Source organism: Vidua chalybeata, chromosome 14 (genome assembly GCF_026979565.1).
Source record: "Vidua chalybeata isolate OUT-0048 chromosome 14, bVidCha1 merged haplotype, whole genome shotgun sequence".
Classification (NCBI taxonomy): Eukaryota; Metazoa; Chordata; class Aves; order Passeriformes; family Viduidae; genus Vidua; species Vidua chalybeata.
Window position 1 is genome coordinate 7,102,958 of NC_071543.1, and position 18,636 is coordinate 7,121,593.

Below are 18,636 nucleotides of genomic sequence, written 5' to 3' on the forward strand. Positions count from 1 at the left end.
CTGCAGCTCCAGAGCAGTGACTTGGTGCTTGAGGCGAGCTGTGCTGCTCCTCTGTCCCTCAGCCAGTGAGGCACCTTCTTGTCTCCAAGACAACTCAGAAGTGAGGCAGAGCTGTGACTGGTATGGGAAGTCTATAAATCTTTGAGGGATGAGGTTGTGTTGAGGTGAGCAGAGTTAACAAGGGACCCAGCACCACTGTGGAAGCTGTGTCCTTGGTAACAGCAAAATCAGATTGAATTGGGAAGGGTAGAGGTTAGCATGGGATTCAGCTCTTCTCAATCCCACTGAGCTTTTTCCAAAGTCTTTAATACCATCATGGATTTGTGTTCTTATACTGTCTCTTAGAGTCAGTGTTGTGAAAGATCCAAATGGTTGTAACCCATCACTTACTTGATTTTATAGTACGTATTTTTGATTAAGGTTATCCAGTAGCAGAATTTGAAATTTTGGGACAGTGCTTCGGAAGTATTGAGAATTGACTTATTTTTTGTGAAATTGAGAGCAGATTGACCATGAAGCTCAATGGGTGAAATGTTAGCCTACTACCAAACATTAAACACCTTCATGTTTGCTTCCTCTGGGCATTGACCAGAGTGTATCTTTCAACCTGGAGTTTTAAATGCATAATTATCTATGTCAAAGGAGTAACTTTTCTGGTGTGCACTTGATGTGGTACATATATGCTGCTTCTATGAAATGCACCATGCTCAAATGTCCCCACACCACGGAAGGAACGGAAGGAATACAAATTAGAAGACTGAGTACAAAAGACCTCTCTTAATGTTTTCACCAATATCTGGCTTACAAATGACTCAAACACACTAGTTAAGGAAAAAACAAATCTCTTCAAACTAAAAGGAATATTTTAATCTAAAAACAATTTTAACAGCTTTACTGAAAAATTCATAAAGATTGACTGTTTGCCCAAACTTGTAGAGCTGTTCTGTTGACTCTCTGCTCAGCTCTGCACAGATGGTAACTCCTATTCACTTTGATGGGAGATTTGCCTGGGGTAGGACTGCAGAACTGATGCCCAGGATGTTAATTAAATGTACAGTCAGCTGGCCAAAAAGTAGCTGGTTGAGTCATAAGGACAGCTCTTCCTGGCTTACCTAAGAATACTTCTTAGTATATAATTAAACCACAAAAACTGACATCAAAGTAATGATAAGGGCCTAATGTAATGCACGTAACTGAGGAAATTCAGGCCAACATTCCTTCCTTTGATCACCCAGCTGGGCCAAGCTAGGACACAAGTCTGGGTCTGGATACTCCCTTTCTCCAGCAGTGGTAGAGGTGAAGGAGGTAAAACTGATGGAACAGGCGAGATTGGGTGAAGTGGTTGGGAGGTAATAGCTTTTGTTGCATGTACTTGCAGAATCCCTCCACAATTAGAAGGTGGGAACAGGGATCTTTAGTTATAACGTTTTTCCAGGGTGTGAAGGAATGCTCAGAGACAGCATACCTTTATAACTTGATCTCCATACTTCATATCACTCCAAACTCCATGAATTTCTGTATCAGTTCAATGGGCTTTTTTTCCCTTGGACATGATTTCTTTACAGTGGGAGAAAGTTTGGGCTAGTGAAGGGGTAACACCCCCTGGGTGTATAACTGCTCAGGAAGGGCTCTTTGCAGGTGCAAAGCTACTAAAAGCCTAGGAACTGCGTTTTTATCCCATATCTCTTGAAGCTATGGATCTTAGAGATGCTTAAAAGTGTTCTTGTTTCACATAACATTGTCTTAAGCTGGAAAAACAAGGTCAATAGGAAGACCTACTATGGAGTATTAGCAAAATGAGCTGGGAAAACAAAGTCAAAGAATAGTTAACAATGATTTGCTGGAAATAGAAAAGTATATATCAAATGTGGTTTCACATGCATTTGTCCTGAACCAGATACTGTTAAATATTCATTAGTGACTTCATTGATTGGATAAGGAATGTTCATATTAAATTTGCAGATTTGAGGCTTTGAAGACTCCAGGTATAAAGGAGAACATGATTAGAATTTCAAGGGATCTTTACAAATTAGAAAGATGGTATGAAAAAAAAAAACCAGGATGCAATTAAAAATAAGTCCAGTTTATGTACTTAGACAAGAAGAATCATTCATAGAATCAACTCAGTGAGAAACAACCAACCAATTTACAGTCATAAAGGAAAGGAATTAAGGGTTGTAGCTGTCTACAGCTTGAACATGAATGGAGAATGCCCTGCTAGTGTAAAAAGAAGTGGAGGGGAAAAATTTTGAGTTCTAGAAACAGGAGCACAGTCTGCAAAATGAAGTATTTCTTCTCTTTTACTGCTGTGAAAAGTTCTAAGCTAAGTTAAGGTTTAATTCTTGTGTGCACCAGAACAGAGAACTATAGCAACCTATGAGAAAAGAGGGTTGTTTAGACTAGAGGTTTAGTTTAAGAGGTTAGACTGAGTAGAAACATGATAGCAGTCTTCAAATACAGAAGAAAGCTGGTGCAAAGCCAAAGGGAATGACCTTGCATACAGGACAGAGCGAGTGATTCAAGCACAGAACAAAATGTTGCTTTAGGCAAAAGCTTTTTTTGACAATAAACACAAATTAGAGCCGTTACCTTTTTTCGTTAAGCTGAGGTTAGAAAAAGTGCCTGTCTGGAATGAGAAGGATATAGTTCAGGACATCTTGGGGTAGCCTCCACATTTCTTCTTGAAGTTCCTTCCTGTTTCATAGCATTCTCTGACCTGTAACGAGAGGCTTTAGCAATCTCTCCAGGAGAGTTGTTTCTCAGCTGGGCCTGACTGGTTTAAATCACTCTCTAAGAGTCTCCTGAGGCCAGATCCATATTTTTAAAATGCAGGTTGGCCCACTGTTTCTTTGGCCATATTTCTGGGTTACTAGTAGCAGACTTTCCCTAATTGAGATTACATGATGGACTTGGCAATTAGTTGTTGTTTTGGATTTTTCTTAAATTATGGCCTTGAAGCTTTTGTGAGAAAGAATCAGTGAGACTGTTTGTCTTTAAAAGACTTGTTTGTTACACTAAATATCTGACCGGTCTGATGTTGTCCTGGCCATGTGGAAGGCTGCTGGGTTTTCCTATGTCAAGTAGCAACCGCATGTTTTCAGTGAGAATGACCTTCCTTCCAGATCAACAGCAACAAAAGCAATCGTGTTTGTCCTCAATACCAGCCCTCAACATATTAAGTGAAAGTGGTTAAAGGTGGTTACAGCCTTTACAGCTTAAATACTGAGTTAAGTAAAAGTTATGTAAGGTCATAGAAAAACAGTAAACACCGGAAGACTGAAATGGATGGTACTTATTACTGGATGATACCAACTCAACCAAGCATGAGACACGCGAGCTGGATGTAGACAGATAATTGTATTTCTCTAGGCACTATTTGATTTTAAAATAAAACTAAAATTTGGTTTCAGACAGTAGAAGTCAGTGATAAGTGCTCCACTGGTACTGTGTACAGTCTGCTTGAAGTTCCTGGGTAAGGACTTTCATCTCTAGAACAAATTATTTTTCTTCTGCTAATAAGAAAAACAAGGGGAAACAGATTGCAAGATCTTAACGGGCTTTTTTTTTCAGTGGGTTTCGTGCCAAATTCTATCCTCGCATGAGTTCTTGAAACCTCTGATTTCACAGGGACTTTGTGGATGTAAAAGAATAGATTTCTTGGTCTTCATGTCTAAAAAGCTTCCTTCTGTATAAAGTGCTTTACACATGGAATGGCTGCTGAAGCAAATTGACTAGAATGGCAGTCAATTTTACACTGCTGCCCTCCCACCTGAAAAGCACTTTCGATGCCCTACAGAGAAAAGAAATGAAAGGGGAGGGGTAGACACATGCACATACACAGAGAGAAAAAAGATGCTTGCAAAGAAGGCTTTAAAAAGTGAACAAAAATGAACTTGTACTCTTTGCTTTCTGTCCTACATTTTTGCCGTACTGGTCCAGGAGAGGTGTTTCTACAGGGTGGAGCATATCCAGTGAACACACATTGAGCCAAATTCAGTTCTTATCTGCACTAGGACATTACCTTCAAATAGCTTTGCTTAAGGCCTAGAATATTCCCAAGTTACATCTAGGGAAGTGAAGATTTTACATTTAAATCAGTTTTGAAAAGATGCATACTTGCTTAATGTCTTCCTATTTTGTAGCTTTTAGGGACATATTTTGTACTGATGTTAATTCAGCATATCTCTGCTGAGTATATTACAATTATATCAGTTTTATATCAGCAAAGTTACTAGTCCCACATCATTAAACTAATCTATAAGCTTTAACAAATATTGACCAGATGTCTTTAGAAGTAAAATTATGTCTTCTGTGAAGAAGGCTCCTGACAGCTCTGACCAGCAGTATTCATGAAGCTTCAACTGTGGAAGTCAATTCTAGAAAATAATCTTCAGCATATGTGGTCAAACAGAAGTGCTGCTAATGCAGCAGCTACATTAGAGAGTGAGAACAGGAGTGATAGGAGACCATGCCAGGAAAATATGTTGATTATGCAAGGTCTCTATCTTTTGCAACAAGAATGGTGTAGTGATATGACATAAGACTGAACAGCTGTTTCTCTGAACATTTGAGAGTTTTTGGAATATATTTTAAGGTTGTCTTCTGTGTCCAAAAGGCAGCCTATTTGGGGCTGTTCTTGAATACTCTGATTATATTTTCAGGAATGTAACAGAAAGGGATACACACATTATAATGACTCCAAATGTTACCCCATCTAGATAAAGTCTTTTTTCAAGGATCTTATATGATTTCAGAGCTCAAGAAAAATTTTAAACCCCTTCTCAGAATTTCACATCATCATGGGAAGCCTTTTTTGAATTTATTTTCAGATAAATTTTCTTATTTTACGTATACTGAGGCTGTTTGAGTAGTGGTGATGGTGACAGCCTTTGCAGTGTTATCATTGATTTTCATTTTTCATCTGAAAAAGTTTTTTTTTCATAGTGTCTCTAAGGAAGCGTTCCTCTTTACAAATGTTGATTCTGTGTTCCTCATTGGTTGAAGATAACAAGCAGATTCTCAGATATGCTAAATTGTCATTGTTCCATCAACTCTGCTGATTTGGACAATCTGACTGACTAATTGTAATAACATACATTTTTTCTGATCGCTAGCAATCTTACATTAAAAATAATGTGAGATTCCTATCATCAAAGCCTTAGAGTTATACATTATCTTTAGAAGAACACTAATTTGTATGTTTATTTTCATTCATAAGGAAATGTATAATCAATTCTTTCTACCCTGTTCATTTTAATTAGGTAAACGTTTGGATCTATATTAATTATGTCTAAATCTTTAATTGTGTTAGTCAGATATGATCTAAACATTGCAGTATCTTGTTCATTGGAACATCTATTTAATGAAACTTCTTGTTATCCAAAACTTGGACTATGTGTCCCAATATGCATAATATGTATTGGAAATTCATTATTTATGGGTAGCATATCCCCTTCTGATCAGGGTTATAGGAGTTAAAAACATTTTACACACCAAGTATCCTATTCTCTCTGAATTCTGTCCTGAATAGTGTGTTTTTTAATTTTCAGTCAATAATGAAATTATTTAGTATCTGTTGTGCTCTTTATTTTTCATTTGATTCCTCTTCTATTACTTGTCACCTGGTCATCAGTCAGTACCAGAACCTGGCCTTCAGATTGCAAAATTAGTATTTTACTAAAATCATTGGCAAATTAAATGGAGAACTACAAGAATGCTGCTACTTGTGTCAGTGGCAACTGCTAATGTGCTAGTAATTTCTGTCCATGTGGATCATACCAAAGAAATTCAGACATGAGACAGGGTCATATTATACTTTTGAATTAATTTGCTATTTCTGTTTTGTCTTTTTCATACCCATGGTCAACAATTTTAAAGAAAGTGATACGTGTATGATATTTCAGAAGTTGCACAGCTCATTACCTGCAATATAGCTGACAATCTGATTTCAAAGACTTGTTTCTTAAGTTAGCAGATTTTTAGCATAGCCTAAGACACTTCAGACCCCAGATGTGTGAAAGAATAAAAGAATAAGAGCACTCTTGCCTGCTCCTATTCTGGGGCTCCCCAAGGAGCAGCAGTTATCCTTGAAAGCTTCTGCACTAATGCAACCACTGGTATGAGGAGGAGCCTGCTCAGCTGCCCCAGGCACAGCAGAGTGAAGGCAGGCTTTCAGAAATGCAGGGAGATAAGGCAAAGGAAAGGTGCTGGCAGTGATGCTTATCTTAAATTTTAGAGTTCATAAACGCAAAAAACACTCCAACCTGAGTGGATGTTGTAATTGATGTACACTTTCCAAAATCTATCTAAACTAAAACCACTGATTTCACTGCAGCTCTAACTCACTGAAGCCAGGAGATGAGGTCACTTGAAAAAGCAAAAGAATTTAAGTAGACTTGCGCCTTATGAACGCAGGGAGCAAACTATAAAAGATCAATTTTCAATCTGCAGCTGAATTAGCTGGGAAACTACAGTTTGCCAGTGATGGGCTCTCCTGAATCCAGGCTTGTCACTGTGGTTAAGAGGCTCTTCCTCAGAGGACAAACACCCGTAGAGTTGAGGGAGAATGGGTTTGTGGCTGGCCACGTGAGCTTTTGTAAAATACCAGTTCAAGCACAGAAGCCTGACCTATGACTTTTTCTGTGAGTGTTTTTGAGGCAAAGTCGTGCATATTCTGCGATGAATGGAACCTGAAATGTAGAGACTCAGCATTGCTACTAGCAGTGAAGTGCCTAACTATAAATAGTCTATTTCAGTCGATTTTAATCCTGAGAAACAGCATCTATCTCATGACAGCCCCTTCTCTTCTTTTTTCTCCTTATGTAAACTGCTTCCTTAGAGATCAATTCAAACAGATATACAAACACATTAACTTCTTAAGTAACAATTATGGCAATGTAAACAATATAACAAATGATAGAACATGTTAAGAAATACATACATCCTCATCAAATGCTGAGATTTGTAATAACCTGCTCTGACTATACTTTCATTGTAGTCATTCACTGCAGTCTCACCTGTTTTACCTGTTGCTTTTTTACTGTCATAAAATTGCAAACTTTAATTATGCTTTGGTCTTCAGCCGTACCGTGTTATACCATACACATGGAAGGCATGGCACATGAGCAGAGCCCAGTCCCTCTGCATATTTACACCTATGTCAGCCTTTAAACATGTATGCTTTGTGCTGACTTGCAGTCTACCTTCTCAGATGATGTCTTAACCTCTTGGCTTGACTGTGCTCTGAGTTTGTGAAATTTATGCCTCCTGGTGAGAAAAGAAACCAAAGGCTTGGGTGACATTCACACATCTGTTGTGCAAATACTGCCTGTACCTGTGAGCTGCCTGTGCTATTGGATCTCCTGCCTTGATATGAATGTCTTTTTAGGTGCCCTAGCTGAGAAGCTACTTAGAAATTGTAAGGTAGTGCTATTGAAACCAAAAATACATAATTGGGTGTCTTGTCAGCTAATACCTCTTGCTTTAATGACAACAAAGCCTGCTGACACGTGTGGTCGTGGCAGGAAGGCTCTGCAGTGTGAATGGAGCAGCTGCTGCTGATCAGGGAGGGAAATCAATGACTCAGCATTCATCAGAAGCATCCTCCTGCTGGTCACCACTGCCAAGTGCCGACTCATCGATTTTTCTCCCTGCTAGGCGAAGACTGCTCTATTTTCTTTACAGCAAGCTCTAAAATGTTTCCACTGCACTGTATGCAGCTGTCAGCTCCCATTGGTGGGTCTCAGTAGGAGCACCCAACACATGAATTGCACTGAGGCTGGGGCATAAATCTCAAATTTGCCCAATGTAATTTTTTCAAAGTGCCTGAAGCTCAGCATGCGTGAATCTACAAATCACCCTATCTACCCCAATCAGCACAAATGAGGTGTCCTGCTTGCCATAAGCTCACTAAATATTTTTTTCTTGTGAAGTGGCAAATGGAACACAATATGCATGGCTCACAGATTCACAGTCATTGAAACAAATCCAACAGCGTGCAGTTGTCATCAAGAAATATGTCTAGGAAAACCTCCCTAGCCACACAGCTTCAGTGCAGCATTTGAGTACCAGCCAGTCCTTCGATATTCAGCCAAAGAAATTGCCATTTATAGTGCACATGAGGAGTGCTGGCCTTTGATTTCTCCTTTTAAAAGACATCATCCTTGCAGCTGTTCTCCATTGTCCCTCAGTCTTGAATATCTTCTTTATTTAAAGGGACCCTGGAAATCAAAAATAGAGTCAGAAAGGGGTCTTTGTCTACCAGTATTAAAATCTTGTGAGTCATGTTTTCCCAAATCTTTCATAAAATACAGTCAGAATTCAGCTCACAGCTTCAACTTCAGAAGTGCCGTGAAAGTATCTAGAAACAATGATATTCATTTACAATTTGAAAAACTCATTTACCCTGAAATGTGTGATATATTCACATACATCTCTTTCTGTTTAATTTACAAAGAGCAACAGAATTGTGGCGTTGAACAATAAAACTTGAAAGCTTTCAGTTCCATTCCATTTTGAAGATGCAAATGAGACAAGTTCTGAAATCTGCAACCCAGCTTCTACTTGCTGATTTTAATCTAAGAAATAGCACGTTGACTAGAATACCTACGGAAACAGAAGATTTACTTAAAAACAGTATCTCACTATATTAGAGTTGCAAAGATTTTCGACCTGTAACATCACTGTTTTCTTCAGAAACAATGAAATATGCAAATAAGTTGTTATTTATAATAGCTGCTGCTTGCTATGTTTGTAAAATAATTATATTTACCAGTTAATTGACCTTGTGTGCACAATAGGGACAAAAATAAAGAAATGATGCATGAAAATTCAGAGTAGCACTGAATCGGATTGGTTTGGAAAAATATATTAACTGTTAATTTTCAAAAATAGCAGGCAATTAATTGCTGCTGTAATGAACATTTCTGTTGTTCTCTGGCAAACATAGCGTGTTAACATAACACATCGCAAGTCAAGGCAGACCACTTGATTGCAGTGTTTGCACTGCAATAAATGCAGCTTCGGTTTAATGTTAAATTTTCATCTCAAATGTTCTTACAGAAATGCAGGGTTGTCCTGTTTGTTGGTCTTGTTAAGATCTCTGTCATGCGAGTGCCAGTGCGTGTAGTAACACCTAATAAATTATGTAAAGTGTTGCAGTGTACTGCACTTGTATGACCATTTCAATATATTGTAATTGTTTTCCACGCTTCCCCCACAGGTTAGTCTGGCTTCCAGCAGAGGCAGAAGTGAATAACAAGCCAATCAACATGCAAAATATTGAACAGAGCAGCTCAGCACACAGCCATCAGCCAAATGTGAGATTAGCATGTGGCTGCAGACAGGACAGTGAGTCTATGCTCGGCTTTCTCTGTATCTTCTGAATCACATTTCTGTTGTTTACTGGTCAAAATGAGCTGTTCCTCATGTCAGCACTGATGATTAATACAGTGACAGAAGTAGGGCCAGGTTGTGTTCATTGCCAAGTACCAGTGAGGGTCTTCATTTTGCCTGTTTGGAGTTTTGGAACTTATCCAGAGGGAATAAGTGCGAGCCCTCAGTCTTGATCCGGGATGGGAAAAGCAGGTAATGTGGGGATATGGCCTGGTGATGCAGAGTGGCCCTTGCAGGCCCCTACTCTGACATGTAAAGGCACTTGGTCTGGCTTTACATGAGGAAGTTGGATCCCATTACAGTGTGTGATTCTGCCTCTGCCATGCCCAGGTGGTACATTCCCTTTTCCTTCAGTAGATTTGACTTGAGGAACCCATTGTCCAAAGACATTTAGTTTGTGGCTCAAAGAGTTTTCTGTTGAACAAACCCAGGTATGTTATTTACAGTGGTACTTGGAGGACCTGCTTTGGAAGGTGTTCTGACCTTTGCCTTTCAAGTCCACTGAGTGAGAGCCTGCCTGCATAAGGGAGCTCTTTTGACTAGTTAGGAGAGCTGGCACTGGCAACTGAGTTTGAGGCCACAGGGCTCCCTCTGGATGGGCTACACTTCAAAGATTTTAGAAGGTGGCAACTTTTAGCCTGTGGGGTGTTTTACCAGTGATTTGAAAATGAAAACCTCTGAATTACATCACAAATCCTCTGAGGCATCCAGCACTACTTTTTTTTTTTTTTTTTTTTTTTTTGATTCAGCGTGTTTTTAACTCAATTTTGTAGCATTTCTGGAATTCACATTAGCTACCATAAGACTAGATGGATGACTGCCCATAATTTGGCTCACTTCTCAAACAGTCAGGTATCTACAAGTTGGGAAGCATGGATTTTTGCCTGTGTAGGTTGGTGCCTTTCTGTGAAACAAGTAGAATGTTTTTGCTGTATCTTTTCCAGAAATTAATATTTTACAATCCTCCTCTAGTGCCATAATACCCTTATGAAAGCAGCTAACCTGTGCTAATGATTGTTCAAGAATAAAATGGAAAAAAAAATAACATAGGAACTTATTTTCTCTGGATATATGGCATTGCAGTCCTTCCCATGGCAACACAGATAGTCAGATGGTTCAGTAGCAAAGTACGAGCAGGAAGAAAAGGCAAACAATGACAGAGAGGAAAAAAAAGGGAAAGAAAGCAATGTGATTTTCTATCTATTAGACTAGCTTTCTATTAGACTAGCTTGTCTAAAACATATACAGAAAGCCCTTTAATATCCCATTATACTGTATACTGAAGCATTCAGGTCTAATACTATTACTGATAAAGAAACCAAAAGCATATTTACAGAGACTGAATGTCTATAAAGAGCAGATCAAGCAAGTCTCTTGAGAGAAGAAAGTCCCATATCAGATTATTGTGTGAAAAAAATAGCATGCTCATCTCAATTACAGCACCAATTTAGTTTATTTAAAAAGGAAGTAATTCTGGGTTTATATCATAAAATCACTTTTTTTAAGCCTGTAAACATCCAATAAATTAAATTTTTAGATAAGATCCATTTTGCAAAAAGCTATTTATGAAAAGCTTCAAATAATAATTAGAGAGGATTTAATAACCTAATCACTGACTAATGCTAGCACACAGTAAGTACACGGAATTAGATCCTTTTGTGGAGTTACTGTTTTACCTCATCTCATTTGGCAGCTTATTATACAATGTAAGTTGCTCAAGCCTATAATCCCTAGACCAGTGAAGGTATGTAGCAGAAAAATTCTGATTGTAGTCTCTTGAGTTAGTAAGTAAAAAATCTTTGAAAATGTTTGTCAGGATAACAGTCTAGCTGAACCTAATGCAAAAGCAAAATACAGTGTTGTACTGTAAATTTATGAATGTGGACATCTGAAACATAAAAGAAAGTTATGCTGCTTAGCATAAACATAGATCAAATATTGTCAATATAGCATGGAATATTAAAGCTTTTCCTTTAAAACTATATGCATATTTTGGCTTAACTGTAGTGCTCTGCTAAACATTGTAGGTATTCTACAAAAGTTAATATAAGTCCTTTTGTTTATTTTAATGCACTTTGAGACAGACTCTGGAATTAATTTCATTCCCGGTCATCCAATTTACCTCTGAATGAAAATGAGTGAAATGACACCCTGAGCCTGGCAGGAGAGAGAGGTGATGGTCCAAAATCAGAAGCATAACACAGTAGAAGTTATATCCCTTAGAACTAAAACTACCACTTTACTACTTGAATCTTTTCTAGTGAGATTTAATTTAATTTTTAGGAACTTCAGGGCAGGTTAATGAAGGTCTACTTGCATAATAGACACAAGATATTTAAAATGGGTCAAACCAAAACCCTGGACAGGCCATCACAATACTTTGGGACTTGAAAATCCTGAATCAAACTTCTTGTGTTAGCAATGCTTGGCCATTGTTGCTCTTAGCACTGATGCTCTCGGTGGTTGCTCCTGAGTGTTCTGTCATGTCTGTCTGCTGGTCACAAGCACCAGACACACCACACTGAAACACACCACACCAGGGCAGCAGCATACCCTGGACACAGTCAAGCTACATTTTTGCTGTGTATACTGAAATATAGGAGAGCACTGAAGTATTTAAAAGAAGGCAGAAGAGGAAGAATACAAATACAATCAAGTAGAACTGTATATACATATGCAGATTAGGGAGCAGATTCCTTATGTTGCAACTGTCCTCAAGGAAGAAAAAGAAAGATTAAAAACTGCCAGATCAACCATGTGACCACTTCCATAGGTACTTTTCTGGTACCATTGAAAAGTTTCCACTGAAGCTAACTATAGCGATACAGTCACAAAGATCTGGCTCTTAAGAACTCCAAGTGGTGTGTGCCCTTCAAATCCCACCTGAAAGGCAATCAGGTACCCATAATGAGAAAGTGAAAAATGAGAGAGGATTTTTAGATTTTGAACAAAAGATTTTAAAAATATGTGTGTATATATATGCCTGACAAAAAGTTAGCCCTTAAAACCCTATGTAATTGCATGCATTATATTTGTTGAAGTGTCTTATTGCCACTGCATTGCTATTAAAATGCAAAGCAAGTGCAAGCATGTCATGTTTATTAAACCACTAAAAAAAAGTTCTGACAGTGTTATGACTTCAGTTTTCAAAGCATATAAATGGGCAGGGCAAAAAAGGGGGAGGAATCAGAAACCAAACTCTCAGTTTACTCTTCATGCCTCATTATTGGAACATGCAGGGTGGAATGTGTACTCCTTTGAGACATCTGCAAAAATAATCTTAAGATATAGAATAAATGATCTCAAAGTACATTGCAAATTTAACAGTTTGGTATCAAGTTAAGCACAAGATGATTACAGCTATAGCTGAGATTTCCTAGGCAAAAGGCTTACAGCGAGGGAAGAACGCATTCTTTTTTTCCCCTAAGAAAAGGCAAAGGAATCATAGGTGTACAGGGTGTAATTATGCAGGCTGAAATGAGGCCAGTTCACTACAGCTAATTCCTTATTCTTTACAAAAAGTGCTGCAGATTATTAGATTGTCAGTTTCAAGTATCATCTGCAAGGTGGCAGCTCTAGTAGCTTATCCAATAGTGTCCAGTTTTCAGAGCATGGGATAAATATGGGCAGGGCAATGTGCAGCATTTGCCCTCAGTTTTTTGTGACCCCACGTTCCACATCAGTGGAGCTGGAGATCCAAGGCCTTCTCATTCATGCTTTCAGCTTAAAGTTTCCATTTATTAAATCAGCCCTGCCATTATCATCATTTATGTACTATTCATACATCATTTCTATCTATTGTAGTACCTCTTCCCAGGATTTAAATAACTCTGGCACTTGTGCAATCTGAACAAATAGTCTTAAACTATCAGAATAGCTTTATCTAAAACATACAAACAGATTAAAGGAAGAATATTGTTTGTGTTCTTTTTGTGTTTTGTGAATAAGAGTTATGCAGGAATAGAGATACTCAGCATTGAGTATGTTCTGGCAACAGACAGATGCAGCCCCAGCAGATGAAGAAAGTTGCTATGACTTCAAAATGAACTCTCTGCATATTCTGGAAATGTTCTCCACTGTCCAGTTAATTACAGATAATTACATATCTTCATATTTTTTATTATATGTAAGGTGTTGCTAAAGACCTGATAACCTTGGCCTTATTTTAACTTTTAGCTCTTCTGGGTACTTTTCTGGGTAATATCCTTTACTTCAGCTGTTTCCTTTCACAATCTTCAGCCAGTCAAATGTTACAAATCCAGCATCATATCCAGATTTTTAACATGAAAAACTGCATTGCTACCATTTCTTTGCGTCAGAGCTGTTGGTTGTTGTGCAACATCCCAAATTGTTCTGAGATCATGAGATAAAAATAAACCATTGGGAATCCAGCAGAGATTAAGCCAGTAACCACACATAATTCTTGCACTTTAAAGATTCCATTGCAGATGCAGTTTTTGAGAGAATGTAGGAAAAAAAATGATGTTTTTAAACTAAAGCTAGGCTCAAAATTGGAAACTCCTGTTTAAAAAGCATAAGTCTGCTGTGTTGGGAGAATTGTTCTAGAAAAGAGTAGATATGGGGAGAGTATGAGTGACGTGCAGGAGGACCTCCTTCAAGTCCCTGCTTTTCCTCAACAGCTCTAGGAGAGCTGGGAGGAGGATCTGGTCAGTGGTGCAAGCAGTGGTAGAAGGCACTTCCAACTTGTTTTCTCAGGTATCAGTAGAGCAGAAGGTACAATATCTATCTCCCGCTCCTTGTGTATGCCTAAAGATGTCATCCAGAATTCTGCTGGAAGAGTAAAATGGGAAGCACTGGCATCTATAGTCTCTGCTATAATGTGTAATGACCCAAGTTGCATGAACTATGGCAAGCCCTTGCTTACAGTAGGTGTGGAAAAGGGGATGAAGAACAGCTGCTATTTAGGCATGTTTTGCAATTACATTAGTTTTGTTTCATTTCAATTTCAAAGTGCATATTGCATGTTGAGTTGTGATGAATATATATTCAAGATGGGAATTCTTTCATACCTTTCGTATTTTAGGTAGAAATTTGAAATGGATCATCAGAAATTACTTTTCCAAACCTGTTGGTTTGTAGGCTTCTGACAATGCAATCCTCAATCCATTTGAGCCCCCTCCTTCTTTCCTTGCACTCTGTTTTGCTCTGTGCCTCTGCATTCTGAAATGTTTCCTTTATGAAATTACACACTTTTACCTTGTTCTTCCTGAAGATGGTTCATAGCATTAGGAAGTCCAAGTCTGTGTGAAAAGGAGGGCCCATTTCACAAGTTATGGGTAGGACAGAGGCATTTTTGTTGTTTAATCTTTATTTGGAAAGGTGGCAGCACTGGCCAACACAGTGCAGCTGCCACCTTGGCTCAAAACACTGATGTGGCACTAGTACTATATGTAAGAGTATGTATCAGGACAAACCTGGTTATGGTATCTAACACTTGTGTTTACCTGTTGTTCAAAAGCACAAGAATTCATTCTTGCATCTCCTATTAAAAAGTTGTACCATAGTAAGTTGATGTAGGCTGTGCACGCTTTCCCTCTCTGGGTAGATCTGGTCAGAGAACAAAGGTTTCCAATTCCCAGGAGTGTTCAGAATGGAGGCTTGCTAACGCTGTTTGCTTTTTATTGTAGAGTTCTTGTGGCTGTGATTTGGTGGTGTGTGACAATTTAAGGGCGGATATAGAAACACTCCTTCCTTGGCTCTCTGGAAGCAGGCTGGCAGTACTCAATTGTTATTACATTAAGATGATTCAAGGCTGAGAATACTGATGCCACCCTTCCCCCAGCACTCTGCAGACACACACAGACACATGCACACAGAGTATTATCTCTGTTTGCCTTACTAATGTCATTGTGCAGTATTCCATTTTCCTCTCTCTTCTTGTCCCCAGGGTCTGTAACAAACCCCTGCTGGACCTTTTATCCACCCACTAAGTCCAGATTAATTTATTATACTCCATCTAGTTTTTGAACTGTTCCTTCTAAATGTGTGATGGGGCTTAGGGCTGTGCAAAGGGGATTCAAGGATAAGGGGAGAAAACATCCTCAGGCTGTAGCTTACAGTGAAAGGTTGTGTTACAGTATGAGCACCTCTACTATAATTATGCATAGCCATGGAAGATGATGCAAGAGGAATGACTGATTAGAGCTCATATTTAGCTAAATTAACATCTCAAGTCCATTTTTTGGTGCAAATCTGAGTTCATCATAATCTAAAAGCAAATATTTGCTTTTAATATTTCTTATTTATGCACAGAATACAGTGTTCTCTTCATTTCCTTCTTAATTATTATTATTTTTTTAAACAGCTTCCAGGCAGAAAGTCAAAGCCTGCTGTGTTTTATATTATACTCTGCAACTAATTTTCCTGGGTTTTTTTTTAATAAAACATCTAATTAATCCATGTAATCTGAATACTGTCTGCTTAAATTCAACATGCTAGCAAAAGAACGGAATGAAAACGCAGCTAATTTGTTATACCTATAAAAGTAATAGGTAGGTAAAAATATATAGAGATAAAAAGTTGAATGCCTTATCCCCAGTGTGTGAATAGTGACTAAAAACAAATAATAAGGGTAACTATGAATAGAAAATGTCTGAAAAAGGGTCTTCAGTGGAGTGAGAATTATTCTCCTCATTTCTTGCCATCTCATTTTTGCTCATTGCATAACATGTGCTGGGGCTGATGATCTTGCATTGGTACCAATAAAACTGCTATTTCTTTTCCATTTGTGTGAAGTCTCAATATGAGTTTTTTACAGGATTCTGATTAAAAAAAAAAAGCTTCAAAGACAGTTGCAACCCAGCCCTCTTTATCTTGGGTTGAACACGATGAATGACTAGTTGTGTTAGAAGTTTCTTTTCTTTGTCTCTGTCTGACTCAGCATCTTCCTCTGGGGAAAACACAAACAAGAGGAGCTGGGGCCAATCATGTATTTAGAAATTAAGTGTGTAACTTCAGGTGACCAAGTCTGCAGTAAAAGAGGGGGATTAGAAACGTGTGCCTTTGATTGAATTATCACCAGTACAATTTTTAATGGAATGTTTGTCAGGCTTTTGCATGAAATACCAGCAGCTCTTTAACATCTTTAAAATTATTACCTAGACAATTTCCAGTATGATGAAGTTTAAAATCAATGTAGGAAATATTACTATAGTAAAAGTAAAAAGATGCCTCCAAATGGTAATGTACAAACTCTCACAAGGGAAAGCTTACTTGCATGTGAAACTTTCCCAGTAGAATCATTATAAATCATACATAAGTCAGAGTATGAATGAGAAAAAGAAAAATAATTATCAAGACAAAGTTTAGAGCTACTTAAAGTGTTCATGGTTTGGCACAGACAAATGCAAGGAGAACATGTTTATTAAGCGTGGTCAGCAGAAACTTGGCATCTCACGATATCTGAGTGGAAGCCTGGAAGGCCTGTTTTTTTGAAAAATGTATTAGATCCATTTCTTTGCCCTCTTTTGCATCTGCACCAAAATCAGTCATGACACATCACTGCTAATGGAGAGTCAGGACCATTTTTTTTCCTTGGGAAATCTCACCTTTGAGGCAGAGTGACTTTTGCATGGTCTTGCTTTTACCTATTTTTGCAATTGAGCCTACCAAAACAGAAAAGGATGTGTGGCTTCCCCTCTGGCATGGAGTTAGTCATTCACGTTTACATCCCAGCATGAAATCTCAGCCCTGTTGTACCAGTGGCAAAATTCCAAATGACTTAAACAGGAGCAGCAGCTTTCTGATCCCCTGTTTCATTAACTTCAAGGAACCATTTGTTCTTGGCGGTGTCTATTTGCACTGCAAAAACAAATGGACACATTTTAAACTACCTAGAAATCTCAGCATTACCAAATAATTCCAATTTTTTTCCAGATCTAGTTTGAAACCATACTGTGGCTGCGTTCCTGTACCCAGGATCGCTTTGTCTTCATGTTGTACAGAACAGTAACAGGAAGATTGTCTCCATCCTTCTTACAGAGTTTCATAAATTATTTGCTGACTGAGATAGAGCAGGTGGCAAAACAAGGACATGAGTGACATGGGAAAATCAAATAAAAATAAAATAAATGACATTTAGCAGGAAAGCTTGGGCTACATTTTCGCAACAAAACCACTCTCATTGAGCAGCTGCTAGAGACATGCAAGTTCTGCTGTGTAAGTACAAGTGGGACCTTGAACATGGCTGGCTCATGGGCAGTAACACAAAGAGGACTGGTGACTGTATCCATTTTCCAGGAAATACATACATATTTATACTGTAACACTTTTTTATTATTGCTCAACTCAACATCCACAAGATCATAAAAGCAGCTAATAGTCAGGACTGCAGATGCCCAGATTAGATTCTTTTACAGTTGAACCCAAAATGATTAATGTAATATTCCACTTCAAAGGAAAGTTTTCTATAAGATAATAATGCAAATAAACTTCACCATGTAGTTTAATTTTTAAATCACCACCAAATCATGCATAGAATTGTAACAGCAGTATCTACAAAAATCTTTCCTATAGATGCTTCCATATTTCAATGTCACCATATCTCACCACCGGCTACAAGCTGCCTTCATCTCCGATATGTTTCATGGCATGGGAGTTGGAAGATCTGAGTCACCTGACAAGGTGGCTCCACGTGGAATCTCCAGAAGAGATAGCAGAGGACACCGGAATTGTTGTTCTAAAGGTCCCTGTTTAATTTTCACAAGGACAGAGGAGTGAGTACTAGGCTATTTACAAATTCAGCTGTGCCCTATTTCAGTATGAGACAAAGTCACATTGCATAAAGGTAATGCTGTGTGCCTGATTCAGGCATATCTGACAGCTTCCACTTCTCTAGTCTCAGCTTGCTTTTGTGTAAAGCAAATGCTTTACAGGGGTTTGGGTTGTGTGCTCTGCCAAGCACAGCAAAGCTGGTAATTCCCCTACAGTGAGGGCATATCCTCTTTTTATATGGCGAGCAGGATGGCATTTTTCTGGTCTTTAAAGCCCTGCAAGAGCAGCTGGCCAAGGCTGTAAAATGGCAGAGGTGCTGGGAATCAGCTATGGTCTAGTCCCAGCTGACAGACTGAACAGGTTGCCTGCCTGGTAGGGTGAGGGGGTTATGGACTGGGAGCTTTTGCAGAAGAGAAGGCAGAGAAAGGCTCCACAGCCAGGGATTTCTAGGGTGCTGGGAAGAGCTGAGACTAACTTGCAGAAGATAAGTAGCCTTGGAAATTGTGTCCT

General features: G+C 38.5%; 1 protein-coding gene across 2 annotated transcripts in view; it reads left to right on the forward strand.

The window, feature by feature from the left end:
- The window catches only part of MAMLD1 (mastermind like domain containing 1), a 251,549-nt gene that overhangs the window by 66,265 nt on the left and 166,648 nt on the right, over nt 1-18,636 (forward strand). For both annotated transcript variants that reach the window (XR_008433462.1, XR_008433461.1), the window contains exon 3: nt 9,221-9,348. The gene's annotated coding sequence lies outside the window, so the exon portion shown is untranslated. The remainder of the gene's footprint in view (nt 1-9,220; nt 9,349-18,636) is intronic.